This window comes from Phocoena sinus, chromosome X, assembly GCF_008692025.1.
Source record: "Phocoena sinus isolate mPhoSin1 chromosome X, mPhoSin1.pri, whole genome shotgun sequence".
Lineage (NCBI taxonomy): Eukaryota > Metazoa > Chordata > Mammalia > Artiodactyla > Phocoenidae > Phocoena > Phocoena sinus.
In genome coordinates this window covers 35,921,948-35,940,724 of record NC_045784.1, presented here as the reverse complement: position 1 = coordinate 35,940,724, position 18,777 = coordinate 35,921,948, and the positions used below count along the sequence as shown (strand labels likewise).

Sequence of the window (18,777 nt, the reverse complement as noted above, 5' to 3'; positions counted from 1 at the left end):
GGCCAAGCTGCAGCCCCACCTGTCTGCAGCCTCTCTTCTTGGCCTCTGCACAGAGGGCCACATGCTGGCCCAGTGGCTTTGTGGACAATCCAGGCAGAAGGCGGTGGGATGGGCCAGTTGTGCCTCCAGGCATCCCCCACCTTCCAATTAGGAGACAGACGTTTTATGAATTAATAGTTTGGGGAAGGCAATCTTGCTGCAAGTACGCCCATGGTAACATCTATATCTTAAGTTTTTACAAAATACAGCTTTTTTACTTTGAGATACCTGAAACAGCTCTCTGTCCCCAAACATGCCTTTGGAACTCTTTGGTTTCCTCTGTGTACTAGCTGAGCAGCGCCGTATTTTTTCTTCCTCCCACAAAGTAGGTGCATATTCTCTGGAATAACACATGGTTGCCATTAATGCTCGTGATGTTTGGGGTCTGGTGTAAACCCACATTTTATCCATTGAACTATTTCTTTTTTCCAAAATAGTGAAAAGAAGTACAAAACACAAAAGCAATTACACGACTTAACTTTCCATCTCTGTCAAGCTGTGATTAAAAGTGGAAAATAATACTAGCACTTAGGTTTCTTTCTCGAAAGGCAAGAAGAAAAGGCAATTTGTCGTGATGGTTGTTTTTTCAATGCCATAAACTAGCAGTAAAGAGAAGTGGAGAGAATGATGGGGGTGCCTGAGAGCACAGGAGCTAAAACGAAAGGCCTTTTTCATGAGGGACAAGGGTTTGGTGAGCACCCAGGTCCTAGAGCAATGGGAGATGTTCCCCACCGTGTAGCTTGGGATTGTCGTTTAGCCTCTGATGGCTCATTCTGCGCTGGTAGAGTCCAAGAGAGATTCACTGTGATCTCGTGATTTATAATAAGAAACACAGATTTGGTCTGGTCCCCTTCTGGCACAGAGCTCCTAAAACCCTTGGAATTTCTTAAGCGCTGAGAGTGATAAAAGGTGTCTTTTGTTATGTTAATGAGATGACTTTTGGACACCTCATTAAGGATGGGAGCCGGTCACCAGAGGAACCGACCCTGTGATTAGCAGGTTGGAACTTTCATTCCCACCCCCTGATCTCCTGGGAGGGAAGAGGGGCTGGAGGTTGAATCAGTCGTTGATGGCCAATGATTTAATCAATCGTGCCTGTGTAATGAAGCCTCCATAAACACCCAAAAAGACAGGGTTTTGAGAGCTTCCAGGTTGGTGAACACGTGGAGACATGCGGGGAGTGGTGAGCCCAGAGAGGGCATGGAAGCTCTGTGCCCTTTCCCCACACCTTGCCCTATGCATCAATTCCATCGGGCTGTTCCTGAGTTGTAGCCTTTTATAATAAACCAGTGATCTAGTGAGTAAAATGTTTCTCTGAGTCCTGTGAGCTGCTCTAGCAAATTAATTGAACCCAAGAAGGAGGTCGTGGGAACCTCTGATTTATAGCCAGTAGGTCAGAAGAAGCACAGGTGACAACCTGGACTTGCAATTGGCATCTGAGGCAGAGGGCAGTCTTGTGGGGACTGAGCCCTTAACCTGTGGGATCTGACGCTGTCTCCAGGTAGATGGTGTCAGAATTGAGTTGAACTGTAGGACACCCAGCTGGTGTCCCAGGCACCGCTTGTTGTTGGAGCAGGTAGGGGGGGTACCCCTCTCCCTCCACGCATTGGAATTGGAATCTGGGCACTTTCACTCACCAAGAGTCTATATCAATGAGGAGGACGAACTGGCTCCTGGTTCACCAGCCAAGCCTGTATGATCTCCCCTGGATTCCCTGAAGATTTTTAAAAACAAGCTTGGAGGGGCTTCCCTGGTGGCGCAGTGGTTGAGAGTCCGCCTGCCGATGCAGGGGACAAGGGTTCGTGTCCCGATTCGGGAAGATCCCACATGCCGCGGAGCGGCTGCGCCCGTGAGCCATGGCCGCTGAGCCTGCTGCTCCGCAACGGGAGAGGCCACAACAGCGGGAGGCCCGCGTACCGCAAAAAAAAAAAAAAAAAAAACAAGCTTGGAGAGGTCCTCCCACAGCCATTTAGCTCTACTCTACACTACTTTCATCTGTCCTGATTTGCATCTGTTGCCCTGGCCACAGTTTAGGCCCTCTGAGGTCTCCCACGTGCCCATGATCCTTGGGAAAGTGGTAGAGGAACATCCTGGTAAAAGTAAAGAGGCTTATATAATTCTGTATCACACAGGACTGCATTCAGCTGCCCATAAGAGAAACTCAACAACTGTGGCTGTTGGCTTAATGGTAAAGGCACTGATTTATCTCAGGCAGTAAGAAGTCGGGGTAATAGAGTCCAGGTCTGCAAGGGTGGCCCACGAAGGCCAAGAAGGAGCCTGCCTGTCTCCCCCTCCTCGGAACGTGGCAATGACGCGTGCATCTCCAGCCCCAGCCCCTCACTCCAGCCAAAGGAGAAAGCAGCAGAAGAGGCAATGATAGGTGACTTCTGACTGTGTCCCACTGGCTGGACTGGAGTCACACGGCCACCTCTCCTGCACAGATGTCTGGGAAAGCGCGTTATTGAATGTAGAGCCTTGCTCTAAAGGACTGTCAGCAAGAGGAGAGTTGAAATGGGTGTTTAGGGACCCAACAACCTACCATACCTGCCCTGGTCTCTTTTGGACTGATGGTGTCTTTCTGTCTTTCTTTTTTAAATGAGATGTAATTGACATATAACAGTATATTAGTTTCAGGTATACAACATAATGATTCCATATTTGTATATATTGCGAAACGATCAGCACGATGTAAGTCTAGTTAACACTCATTACCATACATAGTTACACAATTTTTTGTGTGTGGTGAAAACTTTTAAGATCTATTCTCTTAGCAACTTTCAAATACTGCAATGCACCATTATTAACTATTATTAATGTATAGCATAGTCACCATGCTGTACATTACATTCCTATGACTTACTTATTTTAGAGCTGGAAGTTTGTACCTTTTGAGCCCCTTCACCCATTTCACCCACACCCCCATCCCCTGCCTCTGGCAACCACCAATCTGTTCTCTATGAATTTGGTTTGGTTTGGTTCGGTTTTGTAGATTCCACATATAAGTGAGATCATACAGTATTTGCCTTTCTCTGTCTGACTTATCTTACTTAGCACAATGCCCTCAAGGTCCATTCATGTTGTCACAAATGGCAAGATTCCCTTCTTTTTTTTAATAGCTGAATAATATTCATATATATATATATACCGCACCTTCTTTAATGATGGTGTAGCTTCTGTCTACACTTTGCTTCGGCCAACAGGCTGGACCATGTACAATTGAGAAATAGATCCTAACCAAACTCCTCAGGGTGTTTCTTAAGTCTTATTTTACTACTGACATAGGGTTGAAAAACAAAAAGGTCGTGTCCGTTTTGTTGTTTGAGGGGCAGGAGTAGGAGGGAAGTATCCTATCAAATATAGAGGGACTGAGAAACACTTATACAGAATCTCCACACTTCTGCCAATCTCAATTCTCATGGTAAGATTATTCAGCATCCAGAGAATTGCTGAGCTAATTAACCTGTAGAGTAGTAAAAACTGCTTTCCATGATAAGACATAGAAATCCCCATGGAAACTGGCTTACATGCTGATTGGGGAATGTACTGGTTCACATAACCTTCAAGTCCAGCGTTAGATCTGGCTTCAGGAAAGCCCTGACCCAGCAGCACCATGATATCTCCCGTGGCAGACACCATTGATGCCCCATTCCTTACACCCTGGGCCTGCCTGAGTTCGCGGGCAGCTATGTGAGACAACTCACCATACTCTGACAACTTCCTTCCTCCAGCATCCACATATCTTTGACGCTCTGCCTGGATACCTTCTCCTACAACAGGGGAGCTGATGCTACTGCAGGCTGGGAATTGATACTGGGGAGACACCGCCTTTCTCCGCAGCTACATACGTACGTGGCTTGCGTTCTATTTCTATTGGACAGCGCTGCTATAGATTCTGCGCAAAGTACAGCCTGTGCACCAAATCTGGCCCACTACCTGTTTTTATAAATAAAGTTTTATTGGAACCCAGCCACACCCATTTGCTTAGATATCGTCTGTGGTTGCTTTGGCTGCAATGGCAGAGTTGAGTAGTCACAACAGAAACTGTCTGGCCTGCAAAGCCTGAAACGTTTCTTCTCTGGCCTGTCACACAAAAAGTCTGCCGATCCCTGATAGAGGATATTGACCCTAAGGATATTTCTAGGCTGCAAAAATATTACTGGCTTTCAGGAAAGAAGAAAGGTTTGGTTATTTTTGGAATATATGAAAAATACATATTTAATATGTGTGTGTGCACATCACGTGCGACTGGTGTGTGTGTGTATTTTGGGGTGGAAAAGGGAAAGACAGAAGCCATGTGGAAATTAATGCAGACAGCAATGTGGACCCTTCAGCAGAACACTGAAGTCCCTGCTTCCAAGTGATGACTGACCCGACGTAAATTTTGACTAAAGTGAAAAGCGTTTCTAACACACTCTTAACAACTTGCCAGAGAAGTACAAAAAAAAAAATTCTTATTAGGCTCAGCGTGGCAAAGTAACTTGCTCAAAGTCACACAGCTTGTGGTCTCCGATCTTCTTTTAAAGGAAACTATCTTAAACCTCACCTTCTCCCCCCAAAAAAGGTTACCAAATAAAGTAAAGGTGACAGAATATAGCTATTATTTCAGTCTGCCCAGAACACATTCTCATATCCCTTCTTCTGAGACCACCCCTACCACCTTTGATGAATCACTCTAGCCCTAGGCGTCTGGTATGTGGCCGTAATAACATCCCTGCCTACTCCCCCAGGAATGAACACATAAAGTAGGCTAGAGCTACTCTACTTCCTCCCGGACAGAGCAGTTGGCTCAAGAGGTAGGCATGTGACCCAAGCCTGGCCAATTGGAGACCTTTCCCAGAATTTTCTAAAGAGTGGTAGCTGTAAGAGTGTAATCCTGGGCTCTTTATTCCACTTACGATCGCTATGGAACAAATTATGTCAAAGCATAGTGGCATAAAAGAACCATTTATCATGCTCACAGATTCTGTGGATCAGGAATTTTGACAGGGCACCATGGGGAGGACCTGTTCCTGTTCCCCAATATCTGGGGCCTCAACAGGAAGGACTCAATGGCTGGGGGCCAGAGTCATGTGGAGTCATCTTCACTCACATGTGGTAGCTGATGCTGGCTGTTAGATGGGACCTCAGCTGGGGCTCTTGGCCAGAACGCTTTCATGTGGCTTCTCCATGTAGCTTGGGCTTCCTGACAGCATGGCAGCCTCGGACTTCTGCCATGGCAGCTCAGGACTCCAAAGGCAATGTTCCAGCAAACAAGGCAGAAGCTGTATCGTCTTTTATGACCTAGCCTAGAAGTCACACAGTGTCACTTCCACTGTAGTCACAAGCCCACCCATATTCGAAGGCAGAAAACACAGACCCTACCTCTCAATGGCAGGAATGTCAAAGTCACACTGTAAGATGAGCAGCTGGGATGGGAGATATTGTTGTCATCACTTTTGGAAAATATAATCTGTCGTTCTCTTGGTAGTCATTTTCTCTGCAAAAACAAGGCCAAGTGCCTCAGTGAGGCACCATGGAAAGAGGATCTGGCAGGTGAGGCCCTGGTTCTTAGAATCACTCTGTACATTTTAGAAGCTACCCCAGTCATCTGACCCCAAAGATTTCCTTTTGGCTTAAAAAAACTTTAAATGGGTTTCTAACACTTGCAACCATGAGTCTGGCTGATAAAATAAGTTAATTATTGATTTTGAAACTGAGAGAAGACTTCGTTCATTCACCAAATATACATAAATATGTATACATGGTAATGTGCTAAGTACTGTGGGGGAAGACAACACCATGAGTAAGACACAGCCCTGAGTCACCCACAAGGGGTTTACAGGCTGTATTAGCTCAGGTTGCCATAACAGAATACCACAGGCTGGGTGGCTTAAACAAGAGAAATTTATTGTCTCACAGTTCAAGAGGCTGGTAGCCCAAGATCAAGGTGTCGGCAGGTTTGGTTTCTTCCGAGGCCTCTCTCCTTGGCTTACAGACGGCCACCTTCTCGCTGTGTCCTCACATGGCCTTTCCTCTACGTGTCTAAGTTTCCTTCTCTTATAATGACACCAGCCAGTTTGGATTAGAGCTCCCTTAATGGCCTCATTTCAACTTAATCACCTCTTTAAAGGCCACATTTCCCAATGCAGTCACATTCTGAGGGATTGGGGGCTCAGGCTGCAACATATGAATTTTGAGGGGGACACAATTCAGTCCATAACACAGGCTTTTAGGGATGATAATTGTGAGAGACTGGAATACTGTTCTGCAAATATTTACTCCCCTCTCCCTCCCTCTTGGGCTGTTGTGCTCCCCTGCTCCACTGACCTTGGGCTTGACCCTGTGACTTGCTTTAGTCGATGGAATGTGAGCAGATATGATGCCAGCAAAGGCTTTAAAGGTGCTTGTGTCGTTTGGCCTGCCTTTTGCTCTCTGGTGATCTGCCATAAAATGAGGATGCTCCAGGAAGCTGCTGGGCCAAGGGGGATGAGGAGACATGTGGAACAGGCCTGGACCCAAGCTACAGAGTACAGCCAAACTCAACTGAGATCATCAGAACCCCAGCCCCCGACCCCTACCCCGTGAACAGGAAATAAACATTTTAAGCCGCTGAGTTTGGGTGTGCTTAAAACTTTTGTTACACAGCATGATTGCAGCAATAGCTGACTAATGTGATAAGTAATAAAGTAAATTACTGTGCCATGTAGACAAAAAGCTTTTCCTCTATGCTGAACTTTATTTTACCAAAGATTTCAAATAGACAGAACTCCTTTTTTTTCTAATGGTTAAACAGATGAGCCATAAATTATTTTGAAAATCTAACGTACTTGACATGGAGGAGAAGGTTTTTCCAAACACACTGCGTATGTTTTTACTTTCAAGAGGATTATTACTATTTCGTGAGTGTCAGCAAGGCACTAAGTGCTGACCTGGGATTCCAGGAAGCACAGTTCATGCACAGAAACCTCAATACTGGAGTCACCTAAGGACCGTCAGACAGATGAGGTCATAAGCTAAGAACTTCTTAAATATGTGAAAGGATTGTGAGTAATTATGTAATTATGTTGGTGATTAAAAGACCAAGTTGGCATACCTTCAGTCTCAGGTATGGCTCCCTACATATTTCCAAATTGAAATTTCTCAAAGCTTGCACGGCCCTGGTATGTCCAGTTTCTTATTTCTAATCCTAGGAATCTGCTCCCAAGGTTGGAGGCTCATCTTACATCTAGTGGGGTCCAAACGCTGGAAGCACCATTTATCCATTCTTATTTTCCTGATAACCTGCCAGGATCTAAGACTTATAATCAACTGCATGGGATTTTGAACATTAGTTGAAATTACACTTTATATGGCCTCCGGATCATCTGTTTTATTTCATTTAGGCTCACCCGTTTCCATTGCATCTATAAGCAAAGGTCATGACCTCTTTTGAAAAGGGCTCAACGGAAGGGAAAATAGCAAGTCTACGTGTTGAAGTAAAAGAATTTGGTTCATAAAATAAAACTAAGGCGACAGAAGGCAAAGGGAGTTTCCGCTCTTTGAAAAGGGGCTTTCTCAGCACAAGCTTGGAAAAAAATGTTGATGATTTATGCAAATTAGAGAGGAAATGTGCCCCGAGGGATCTTGGCACAGAAGCTCAAGTCGGAATTCTGGATTCGAGGCTGGCGGTGTCTCTGATTCACTCTGTGACTAGGGCTGAGCCACTGAACCTCTCTGTTTCTAAATACCCTCCTATAAACGCGGGCTAACAACCCTGTTCTTCCTGCCCCTGAAGGGGAGGCAGTAAAAATGAATGCAATGTCGGGGAATTACTTCTAAGAGCCATCGATTAGAACTACAGCATATGGTCTTAATGGGAGCTTGTTTCTGCCACAGATTTTTCCCTGGTCCCTATGATCACTCCAGCTAGAGTGCCACAGAAATCAACTTCTCTCTTCAGCTATCTTCACATGCCGCTCTTAAAAGCACAGAGGTCTTTAAAACAGAACTCCTGCCTGTTCTGGGTGTGCATTACGAGGCCACGGCTCCTGGCTCTTTTCGACACAGGGCCATGCAGCCCAGATTTTCCGAGATGGTGGTGATTTAAACTATTCTGTCCCGTTGTCAGACCACGTGTCGTAACATGCGTCAGATCGTGTGTCCTGATCGTTGCTTCAGAAAATACGGTCACTCACACCTTCACGGGAAAGGAAGCACCTGCTTGTTGCCTAAAGTCCTCTTTGGAAACGGATGGAAATAAGCAATAAAGCTGTAGGGACCAACTGATTGACTGAGCAGTGGATATATAAATAGTGGAGGGGGAGGGGGGAGAGTGTTAATTTGACTCAATCGTTACTACGTGCCAGGGTCGGGTGGGGCGAGTTGTCTGTTTATTAAGTAGCTAAGTTTGTGCTGGGCACCGGGCTACCAACTGCGGTTACAGAAACTGATAGACAACATCCCCGGCCTTGGCGGCTTACAGTACAGTGAGGAACAAAGGCAGGTAGCAATTAACAAGCCAAGGGCGTGCTTTCAGGCCATCACGAGAGCAAGGACAGTTTGTGGCAACACAGGGAGAGCTTCACAGAGGTGGTGACACCACGGCTGAGCACTGAAGGACGAGCAGAAGCTCACGGGGGTCGGGGGGCGGGGGTGTGTGCTAAGAAGGAGCAGGCATTCCAAGCAGGGGTCCCTGCAAAGACCTAACCGCAAGCTCTGTTGGTGTCCCACCCGTGTCCCTCCACCCAACCCGGAAGGCACCTGAAAAGATTTCCCAAATACAATGAGGACTTCCTGAAACCATCAGAGGGAGTTCTCAGGCCTCTGAAGCGTGCTCAGCTGGCCACCATATGGGCGAGCAGATCCTAAGTGCTTAGCTTCCCAGAAACAACCCTCAACTAATGCGGAATGAGAGCTGGGGTGTGCTGGAGCAGTGGTACTAGCTCCGGAGAGCCTGAGAGCCTGACTGTTACATATTCAGAAAATTTGCAAGCCAAGTGTTAAAACATTGGTAGCTTCCAATCAGCCACAGTGGGAATATTTATATCGTGGCCACTGGCAAGCACTACAAATTGGGACTTTCTTTGTTCTCCCAGAAAGCTGGTTTACCAGCTGGATGCGAGTTGGTGGATAAATACTCCAGCTTCCTCACCCCTCACCGGGGCAGTGCTGAGGGGTGTGCTACACAGTATCTCAGAGAGGCACCAGCAGAATTGAGCCCCAGTTGCCCATATCGGTAACCTGCTCACAAACGTACCGTATATTGGCCTTCCTCCCTTCCCTGTCTTGATTCTCATTCCCTCACTGTGCTTCCTGGGATCACCTCTCTTATGGCGCCAAATCCTTGGCTCAGGGTCAGCTTTGGGAGGTACCCAAATTAAAACAGGCATGGAAGCAAGAGCCGTGATTGTGGAGGGCTATTATACTAGGCAGAGGATGTTGAACTTAACCAAGGTGTCTCCGGTCTTGAAAGACGGAAACAAAGGGAGGCAGGAGGATGGCAGTGATGGTTTGGAAACATGAATGTACTTAACCCCACTGAACCGTACACTTACAATAGTTAAGATAGTCGGTTTTATGTTATGTGTATTTTACCACAATAAAAAAAGGTGGGGGGAAAAATTGAGGTGGGAGAACCAAGAACTAGGTCAGCGGGCGAGTCCAGGGAAGAAATGAGAAGAGTGTTGGACACCCACGGGAGGTGCCACCCACAGAGGACACGATGAAGCTGTCCTTGCCACAGCGCTGCTTGTGGATCAAACTCTGAGCACGGCCGATGTCGTAGGAGCAGATACCAGAAGAGGAGGACGAGGCCCAAAGGAAGATTGTATCAAGGAAGGCAAGGTAAAGGGAATGTCAAGAAGGAAGTGTCACCAGGGTCACAGGCCAAAGAGAAGTGGTTGTGAGGATTAAATAGGTTAGGGTTTAGTAGCTGATACGAACTTCTCATTGACTCCTCACCAGAGCCCTACATTAAATTCAGTGACCTCGATGAACCCCCTTATTAATTCTAATAGTTGGATTGTAGGTTCTTTTGGATTTTCCATGTGCACAAGCATGTCATTTGAGAATAATGAGAGTTTCACTTCTTCCTTTCCAATCTGGATGCTTTTTCTTTCTTTTTCTTGTTTTATTGCACTGGCTATGACCTCCAGAATAATAATGAATAGAAGGAGTGGTAGCAATCATCCTGTCTAGTTCCTGATCTCAGGGGGGAAGCTTTTAATATTTTACCATTAAATACAGTGTTTGTTGTAAGTTTTGTTTGTACATACTCCTTATCAGATGAAGGAATTTCCATTCTCTTCTAATCCTGCTAAGCGTTTTTACCGTGAATGGGTACCGAACTGTATTTCTGTATTTCTCTGGGCGACCCTGGGAAAGTAACTTAAAACTGTAAAATGACCTACTGCTTTTGCATTAGATATAGCTGGTTTCAAATTCCAGCTGTACCATTTTCTAGCTGTGATTCTAGGCAATTTAATTAAGTTTCCTCATATAGAAAACGGAGACAATTATAACTCCCTCGTAGGAATCTGAGATTATTTTTTGTAAGTTCAAGAGCCCAAGAGGCTGGTTTTGAAGCAGGACTAGGATTTAACATCCAGAGCCTATGGAATTAGCTCTCTGCAGAGGCTGATGTTTCCAAGAGCCTTTCCATCTCCTGCCCCTTGCTGAGGATTTCCCAGAATACTTCTGATGATGAACTGGGGATGGACCTGAGCTCTCCGAACCACGTCCTTGCACTTTGCCCCCCAGGACTAAGGGAACAAACATATAAGTGGTTGGTCCACTGTGATAGCTAGTCTCCAGAAATGCCCCCACCCGTGACCCATGCATCCTGGTATTCACACCCTCACGTAGTCTCCTGCTTTTGAATCTGGGTGAGCGCCTAACTCTCCTGTAATTAGGTGAATCCACAGAAGTGATACCACATGATGTCCAAGGCTAGGTCAGAAAAGGCTTTCTAGATTCTATCTTGGTCTTTTGGAACTCGGGCAACCACGGAAAAAGTGATACTATCCTAAGACCACCATGCCGGAGAGGCCACAGATAGGGACCACATTCTACAGTCCCAGCTGAGCCCAGCCTTGGAGCCATCCCCACCAAAGCACTACATTTGTGCATGAAGCCAACCTGGACCCTCCAGACCAGCGCATCCACCACCAGAGTGCCACCGAGAGCCCCTAGTTGACCCCACATGGAGCAGAAGAATCACCCATCCTAGTCCCGTCCCAATTCCTGGCCCACAAGATAATGAGATACAGTAACATGGTTGTTATTTTGAGCCACACATTTGGGGGTTGTTCATTGTGCAGCGATAGATAACTGGAATATCTACCTTACGTGTTTAGTCTTTAGTCATGGAAACACGCTAAGCAAACCTGTCTAGTGCTCAAAACCTATGACATCCATCTTGTTTGACCCTATTCTAACCACTTAAGTTAACCAGATTCAAGTACGCAGTATTGAAGTACTGCGAAAACAGTCAGAGAAGGAAGTTGTTTCACTCAAAATTCTCTACATGCCTTTGTGTCTTAAATACTTCTATTAACAAGAAGGGGTGTAAACAGATAATCCTTATAGCAACTTACAACGTTGGTACCATTAGATCCAGCCATTTTTTTAAGGTTGAAGAAACAAAGCCTCAGAGAGAATAACTAACCTGCCCAGGGACTTCCCTAGTGGTCCAGCAGGTAAGACTCTGCGCTCCCAATGCAGGGGGCCCAGGTTCGATCCCTGGTCGGGGAACTAGTTCCCACATGCATGCCGCAACTAAGAGCCCATATGCCGCAACTAGTCATGCCACAATGAAGATCCTGTGTGCCACAACTAAGACCTGGTGCAGCCCAAATAAATAAATATATTTTTTTTAAAAACTACTCGCCCAATATCACACAGCCAGTTAAATGGCAAAGTTGGGACTGAAACCCAACACTATAAACTGCAAACCGAGCTTTTTTTTTTTTTTTTTTTTTTGGTCTGGGTTGGGGCACTTTTAGCTGGTAATCGGGGGAATCCATTCATAGTAGCACAAGGAACAGAAGGGAACTGATGAGAACTCAGGAGCAGAAGTACAGGCAGGTCCCCACAGCGGGCAGGAGCCGGGCACTGGACGCTCTTCAGGAACCAATCTTTGCCCTCTCTGGGGCCCTGTGTTTCTGAAGGCACTCTGTTTTTTACCACATTTCTTTATTATTCTCTGCCTTTCTGCAGACTGGCTTTCCCTGGCCTGGCATCCACAGGCTTGAACGCAATGGCCCCACGGTCAGACAGGGCTGACTACATAATTTGTGGGGCCCAGAACAAAACTAAAATGCAGGGTCCCAGCCAGGGGCTGGGACCTCACTCTCCGCTTCCCCCACACGCCCACTGCCTCCACCCAAGGTACTCGCTGGCCTCCAAGGGATCACAACCTCCATGCTGGGACACATTCGGTGCCTGGATCCTCAGTGGAGGAGGGGGCCCTGCCAAGTGTCCGGCCAAAAGTGCTGCCGCCTTGCCCCACCCCCAAGGCACCGTGAGGCTCCCCAACCCTGACCTTCCCAAAGTTAGTACCCAGGGGAAGAGGGTGGTAGCAGTCCCAAGGCCAGGGTGGTGTGTGGGAGGCCAAGCAGGGCCAGGGTCACGAGGAGGTGGGGAGCTGGCATCCGAGGACCCATCTCAGGAAGGTGAGCCGGGGTGCAGGGCGGGAGGTGGAAACATGCAGCCAGCCCTGCCCTGACTGACCAGCTTTCTCTCTCCTGATGCCCCATTTCCAGGGGAAAAAAAGAAAAAAGAGAACAGAACTGGCTCAGCTAGGGGCAGATTCCACCTGCACCTACAGCAACATAGAGGCTGCTGGCATCCCAACCCCACGGAGGAGACAGAGGACAGCTCCCACAGAACTGGGATGTGAACCAGGGAACAGAGCCCAAAAGGTCCCTCTCAAACTCTCTCCTACCACCTACTAAGTGATGTCATACTGTCTGTCACATACCCTGTGAGTATGTGAGCAGAGGTGGCTGGCTGGCCACCCCAGTAGCCATCCCCCCTTCCGTAGTAACCTGAGGCAGCGATGGCCTCAAGCTAAAAGCTACCATTCCTCGGCCTCCCCTGCAGCAAGAAGTGACCAACGAGACAGAAGTAGAAATCACTAGGTGGGACTTCTGAGAAATCCTTAGAAAGGAGGCTGACTCGGCTGGATGGGGGTGTCCTTATCTCCCCTTGTCTCTCCCCTTCTTGCTGCTTGAATGATTCAAAGCAGTGGGTGGCGTGATCAGATAGATGGAGGAGGCGAGTTTGGGAAGGGTGGGTTCCATTGTTCCACGAGGAGTCCTCAAGGATCTGAATTAAGGATGGTCGGGTGAGGAAGAGCCCAGGATAGACGTTAAGGAGGTAGGACCTACAGGATTCGACGGTCGGGACCACAGCCGGTACCTTTCGTGTGCCAAGCGAAGTAGAATATAAGCTCCGTGACGCGGGGACCGTGTCTCTGTTGCTTGCCATCGCATACTCTGGGCCAGCACAGTGCTGGGCACCAAGTGCCTAATCCCTAAGCGTGTTCCAATAGATGAACGAAGAATGAATGAAGCTGCTCCAGGAGTCATTTGGGGGCTTGACTCCTAATTGTTCAGGAGCATCCATCCCCAGGGAGCCCCTTGTACCCATGGAATGATTCCCAAGTACGACTTCTCTTGCTTTGCGCCACCTGTGAGCGCCCGCCATCCCCACGCTCAGACCCAGGCTGGGTTTTTGGGGACCTGGAGGACGAAAGCCATAGGAATGCCACCCTGCTCCGAGCTCTTCCCAACTCTGGCTCTGATGTGGTTTGCAGGCCAAGTTAAAGCCCCTGTTTCCACAACATCGCTTCCTCTGCAGCGTGAGAAGAGAGGAAGAAAACTCGCTCTGTGACTCTCCTCTTCCCCCAGGGAAAGCACAAAGCTGTTGGAAACAATAAAAGCGGCCCTGTGTAAAGGGGAGACTTTTGTCTGTGCAGTCAGGGGTTGTTGCACCCGCGACTTCCTGCAGGGACATTCGGCAGCTTTGCAGATAAATGCTCACATTCAGAATGACCAGTCTAGAACACTTTTATGAGTCTTTTCTCCTCCCCAGGCTGTACACAGATAATAAATCATATTAGCATCCTGAACCTCTGGTCCAGCATCACTTGTCACCAGTTCCCCCTGCACGAGGGGTAAGTGAATTTCGGCAAGAGTGTGTGCAGCTACGATCTGGCCACGTAGGATTGAGGCCTGTGGCCTCCTTGGAAATCCCTTGATGTTTCCAACCTGGGCTGGCCGCAAGCTGAGGTCACAGGGTCCTGCTGGTCACTCCAGACCAGACTGTAAAAGAGGCGGCTGAAACCCCAGCCTTCTAATCAATATTGGGTTGTTGCTTAGAAAATAAACGCTTTCATTTCTTGGTTAATTATCATAGGAACATGGGGCCAAAATAGACAACTGTCAGAAAGAGAGAAAGACAAAGGAGGAAGGGAGGGAGGAAGGGAGGGGGAGAGAGAGAGAGGGAGGACAGCCTATATCACTAATCAGAAACAGAGACTAGCCATTTTCCTCCTCCACGTTCTGCCTAATATAGTGGCTTACACAACAGAGGCATTCAACAGATGTTGGAGGAATCAAACTGGAAGGGAGAAAGTTTACTTTCAGGTAACCGGAAATGAAATTTGTCCTCATTTCAGGCTGCCCAATTAGTGACACAGAAGGAACAACTGGTTAGGTTTAGAAAACGGAGGCGGGGGGGGGGGGGGGGGGGGGCGGAGACGGCGTACGACAACATGGATTACCTGAATATATGCATTTTTAAAACTCGCATCCTCTCTTTGGCTACCGGAAGGAGTAGGACAGCCCAGAGCACCAGCGGCAGCTCTCCCAATGGCAGATATGGTCCCGCTGCCCAGCATCTCGGAGCTGTTGGTTGAGGTAGATGACTGCCTTCCAAGAGATGTGACCTCACAGCTGGTGAGGGCTGGGACTCTGGAACAAGCTGCACAGATGCACGGATCATGGTGTTCCTTATGTGGTCTGTGAATTAAAAGATAACCACTGAGCTGCAAGTCACGCTCCCCCCACGCCAACACCACCACCACCAGCCTGTGGAAGGGAAGCCAATGAGCCATGTTTGGTGGGTGTATACTCTTTTCCTGGGATATGTTCAGAATCACTTCAAATGCAGCTCCAGGCTGCCTGACCCTGAGCAGAAGCCTACGGAGAAGGAACAGGGTAGGGAAAATGGCTGAGATCAAGTAAAAGCTGCTTTGGGTATGTGCCCCAGCAAGTTCAAACGCTGCCAGGCTGATTGGCTGGGGGGAGGGGGGGAGGTTAATATATTTTTGAATAAGAGTTTCCTGTTATCTGCAAACAGTCACAAAACAGCTAGAGATTTTATTAAGGTAAAACAGTCCTCTTAGAAGGAGCAGTGGTTGGGGCTGTTTTCCCTAAAATCACTCGCCATCAGTGATTCTGTCAATCATTTATTCAGACACCCATTCGTTTCGCCATTATTTATTAAGGCCTACTGGGTATCAGTCACAACGCAACGTGGAAAATATGTAGCCCTCAAGTGAACACTAAGTTCTGTAGATGGGTCTGTACTTTTGATTCCAAGGTGAGTACTAGCGTAATGTTTAACCACCCCGGACTCCGGGACACCTGGGTTCAAATTCCTACTCCTACTAAGTCATTTAGCTTGCTGGGTGACTGATAGAGTCAATCAACTGACCTTTCTCTACGCCTCAGTTTCCTGATCCGTAAAGTTCAAGGGCCTGTAAAGTACTCGGCACAGCGCAGAAGTGGGAGCTACTATGACTATTTAGCGCAATCCCTCCACCCCACCCCAGCTCTGATCCGTGCCGCACTCCACCGCTCCGTGGTATTTCGGAGGCTGTCCAGGCCCTCCGCCGCTGGGCCGTGACCCTGGAAATCAGGTCAGGCACCAGTCAAGGCGGCGTGTGGTGTGTGTGTGTGTGTGTGTGTGTGTGTGTGTGTGTGTGCGCGCGCGCGCGCTCCCGCGCGCGCGCGCGTGTTGGGGTGGGAGTGGGGGGGTGGCTTTCTTTGCGCGCGGCTTTCCCCAGGGCCTCTGGACAGTCTAAAAACTCACTTGGGAGGAGAGGAATGAGCGTGAAGTGGCTCTTTCGATCTGAGACATCCCCTCCCGGAGGATTCACCCCCTCCCCCCAGCCCAGCGCGGAGTGAAATCTTAGAAGCCGCCGCTGCCGGGTTTGAACAGAATGCCGGAGTCGGTGGAAGCTGGAGCTGGTCGGCCCGAAGGTCAGCGAGTTGTTTTGAGTTCTCGTACCCGGAAGGGGGGGAGGCAAGGAGGAGAGGACGCCGGGGCCCGAGAGACCCCGCGTCAGAGCAGAAATTGTTTGTGCTCCGGAACAGGCAGATAGGCGGAAGCCGCGACGGGGGCGGGTCACGTGCGGCGGTGGCGGCGCAGCTGGCGGGGGAGCCGGGCTGGGACAAGGGCTGGGACAAGGGCCGGGCCGGGCGGGGGTGGCACGGGGCGGCGGCTTTCGCAGCCGAGGGTGGAACCGGCGTACTCCGGGCGCTGAGAGCGAGTAGTGCCCCGAGCCCGGGGCGAGGGAGGTGCGCGAGTTATGGAGGGGCTGGGGTGGGAGCCAGCGTGCTCGGAGCTCCGCGTGGTGCCGCAAGGGCGGGACGAGGGATTGCTGGGGGGTGGCACGGGGTACGGAAGCGGGCCTCCCAGGCAAGAGTGGCGATAGCGGGACCGACGCGGAGACTGCGCGGGCGTCTCAACCCCGAGAATGGAGGCGCCGCTCCTGTAGTCGCCGGCCTTGTTGTCTTCTTGCACGCAAATCCCGGAACGACCGGAACCGCCATCCTTGCCTGCGTCCCAGGGGTGCCCCATTACGCGCGGGGAAGGCTGCATCCCGCAGGGCGACTCCGGGCGGGGCAGGTTGCGGAGGTGGCTCCGCGGAGGATGCGGGCCGGAGTCGTGGTGCACAGGACCCACGCGCCTCCCCCTCCCCCGGAAGAGCGGGCGAGGGAAGGCGCGGGCCATCTGTGGGGACTCCCCGGGGCTGTGGGAGCGGTGCGGGGGCCGCAGAACGGGAGAGGGTGCTGTAGAGAGACCATTGGCCCTACCTTAAAGACAGGGGTGGCCTCGTGGCCGGGGTTGAGGAGTCTGAAGTTTCCCCAAAGTAGCGAGCGCTACTCCGGCGTGGGATGGAAAGAACACAAACTTGGCCATCCGCCAGAGCCCTTGGGGACGCCTGACTTCGGCGCCACCCTCCGAGTGGCCCGAAGTGTCCCCCTCCGCTCCGTAGTCCACGAGGTTGAGGTCCGAGGCCTAGAAAAGTGGGAGGGTGTGGTCAGGCCTCGGACGGGAAACCCACCCAAGTTCCTCTCCGACGCCACGCGAGAAAGGCGCGGAACAGTCGTCTCGCAAAGTTTCCCGCCCCCCTCCCATCGGGGAAGGGCAGCTCTTCCGGCAGTGGGGGCGGGGGAATGGCCTCGGCCCGGGGAGCGGTGCTAGTTCGTTTTCCCGCGACCAGGTAGCAGGAGAGGGGCGCGGGCCGCCAGCTTGTTCGCGTCCCCAGAGTGGCGACGCTTGGCCCGCTGCGACGTCTGCTCGGAGTCTCGGCAGCGGGAGCTGTGCAGAGTCTGGGACGACGCGAGACGCCATTTGCATCCCCCCCTCCCTCCTGCAGGTTGGCGGGGCCGGGGTGTCGCCCGCCGCGGAAGCGTATTCCTGGCAGTGACACTGATTAGATGCTGTGTCGGTACGTGCACAGAATCGGGTGGGCCTTCACCTCTCCTGTGCGCATACACTTTCTGTTGGAAAAGTTGCGGGTTATTCCCCCCCACCCCCCCGCGCCGCACAGCTGCTGTCTCCAGGGCGGAATTTGAAGAGCACGTTTGCTCAGCCCGAGGGAGAGAGGATCGCGCCGGCGCGGGGAGGCCGCCGGGCCCAGGCTGCGAAAATCCAGCCCTGGCTTTGCGTCGAGCTGCCGAGTGCGGCGCTTACGCGCGCCCGGCCAGCCGAGGCCTGGTTTCCATCTGCCCCTTTTGCCTCCGTGTTAAGTTCGCCGGGGAAATCCCAATGATCCGTGCAGAGCCCCTCGGAGGAGAACACCTCCTCCCCCCCCAAGCCCGATTCTGACCGATGGAAAAAATGACAGTATAGGTCAGAACAGGCTGCCCGCGAGTATTAATGCGGCCGTCTCCGTTCCCGGTGCTTGGGGAGGATGGGCGCCAAGCCAGGAAACCGCCGAAGGAGGAGCCTGCCCCTTCCCGGGCTAGAAAACGTGGATTCTTAGAGAGACCAGACAGACATGGGCAGACAGCTGAGAGAACTTAGCTCATCTAAATACAGGTTGTTAATGTATCTTTCAAGCAAGATAAATATGTTTTCAAAAAATCAAGTAAACGTTGAGTCAGTTATAAATACTGTGAGAACTAGTTGATCTGTAGATGAAACTCCGCTCTCTGCCTGCTATTAAACGCGTGTGCAGGAGGTGCCGGGCTAAGCATGATGTATCTTAGCACAGCCCGTGTGTGTCCTAAGAAACCGCGGTCCCCTTTGCACTCCACCTTCGAGGACTCTTACTATAACTCTAAACGGGGATTTCGTTTAGTTGTAGTTTCTATACGGGGGTTGCTTGCTCCTTGCAAACTCCCTCCTGAGGTTGTTTGTACTTCAGACTAGATGGTCCTGGGTTTTGGCTTTTATAAACCCACGTTTTTCTCTTGCCTTTTTCTTTAACCTGCGTTCGTGCTGCTGGGTGCCGGGGAGTCCCCGCCCCCGGCCCCCGGCCCC

The 18,777-nt window shown here is 50.1% G+C and overlaps 1 protein-coding gene and 1 long non-coding RNA gene across 5 annotated transcripts in view; one reads left to right on the top strand and one right to left on the bottom strand.

Annotated features, from left to right (window-relative positions):
* Positions 1–267: 267 nt before the first annotated feature.
* On the bottom strand, positions 268–17,346 carry LOC116747367. Of its 2 annotated transcripts, XR_004348014.1 has the most exons (4): positions 17,103–17,346; positions 14,783–15,020; positions 5,401–5,515; positions 268–379 (listed from the first exon to the last, which is right to left on the bottom strand). It is a non-coding gene; the product is annotated as an uncharacterized LOC116747367 (long non-coding RNA). The 2 variants fall into 2 exon arrangements; XR_004348015.1 differs by lacking the exon at positions 5,401–5,515 and having other exon boundaries at positions 274–379.
* Positions 16,033–18,777, top strand: part of BCOR (BCL6 corepressor) — a 116,578-nt gene continuing 113,833 nt past the window's right edge. The window contains exon 1 of one of the 3 annotated variants that reach the window (XM_032619365.1): positions 16,033–16,265. The gene's annotated coding sequence lies outside the window, so the exon portion shown is untranslated. The remainder of the gene's footprint in view (positions 16,266–18,777) is intronic. The other 2 variants (XM_032619367.1, XM_032619359.1) reach the window with 2 other exon arrangements.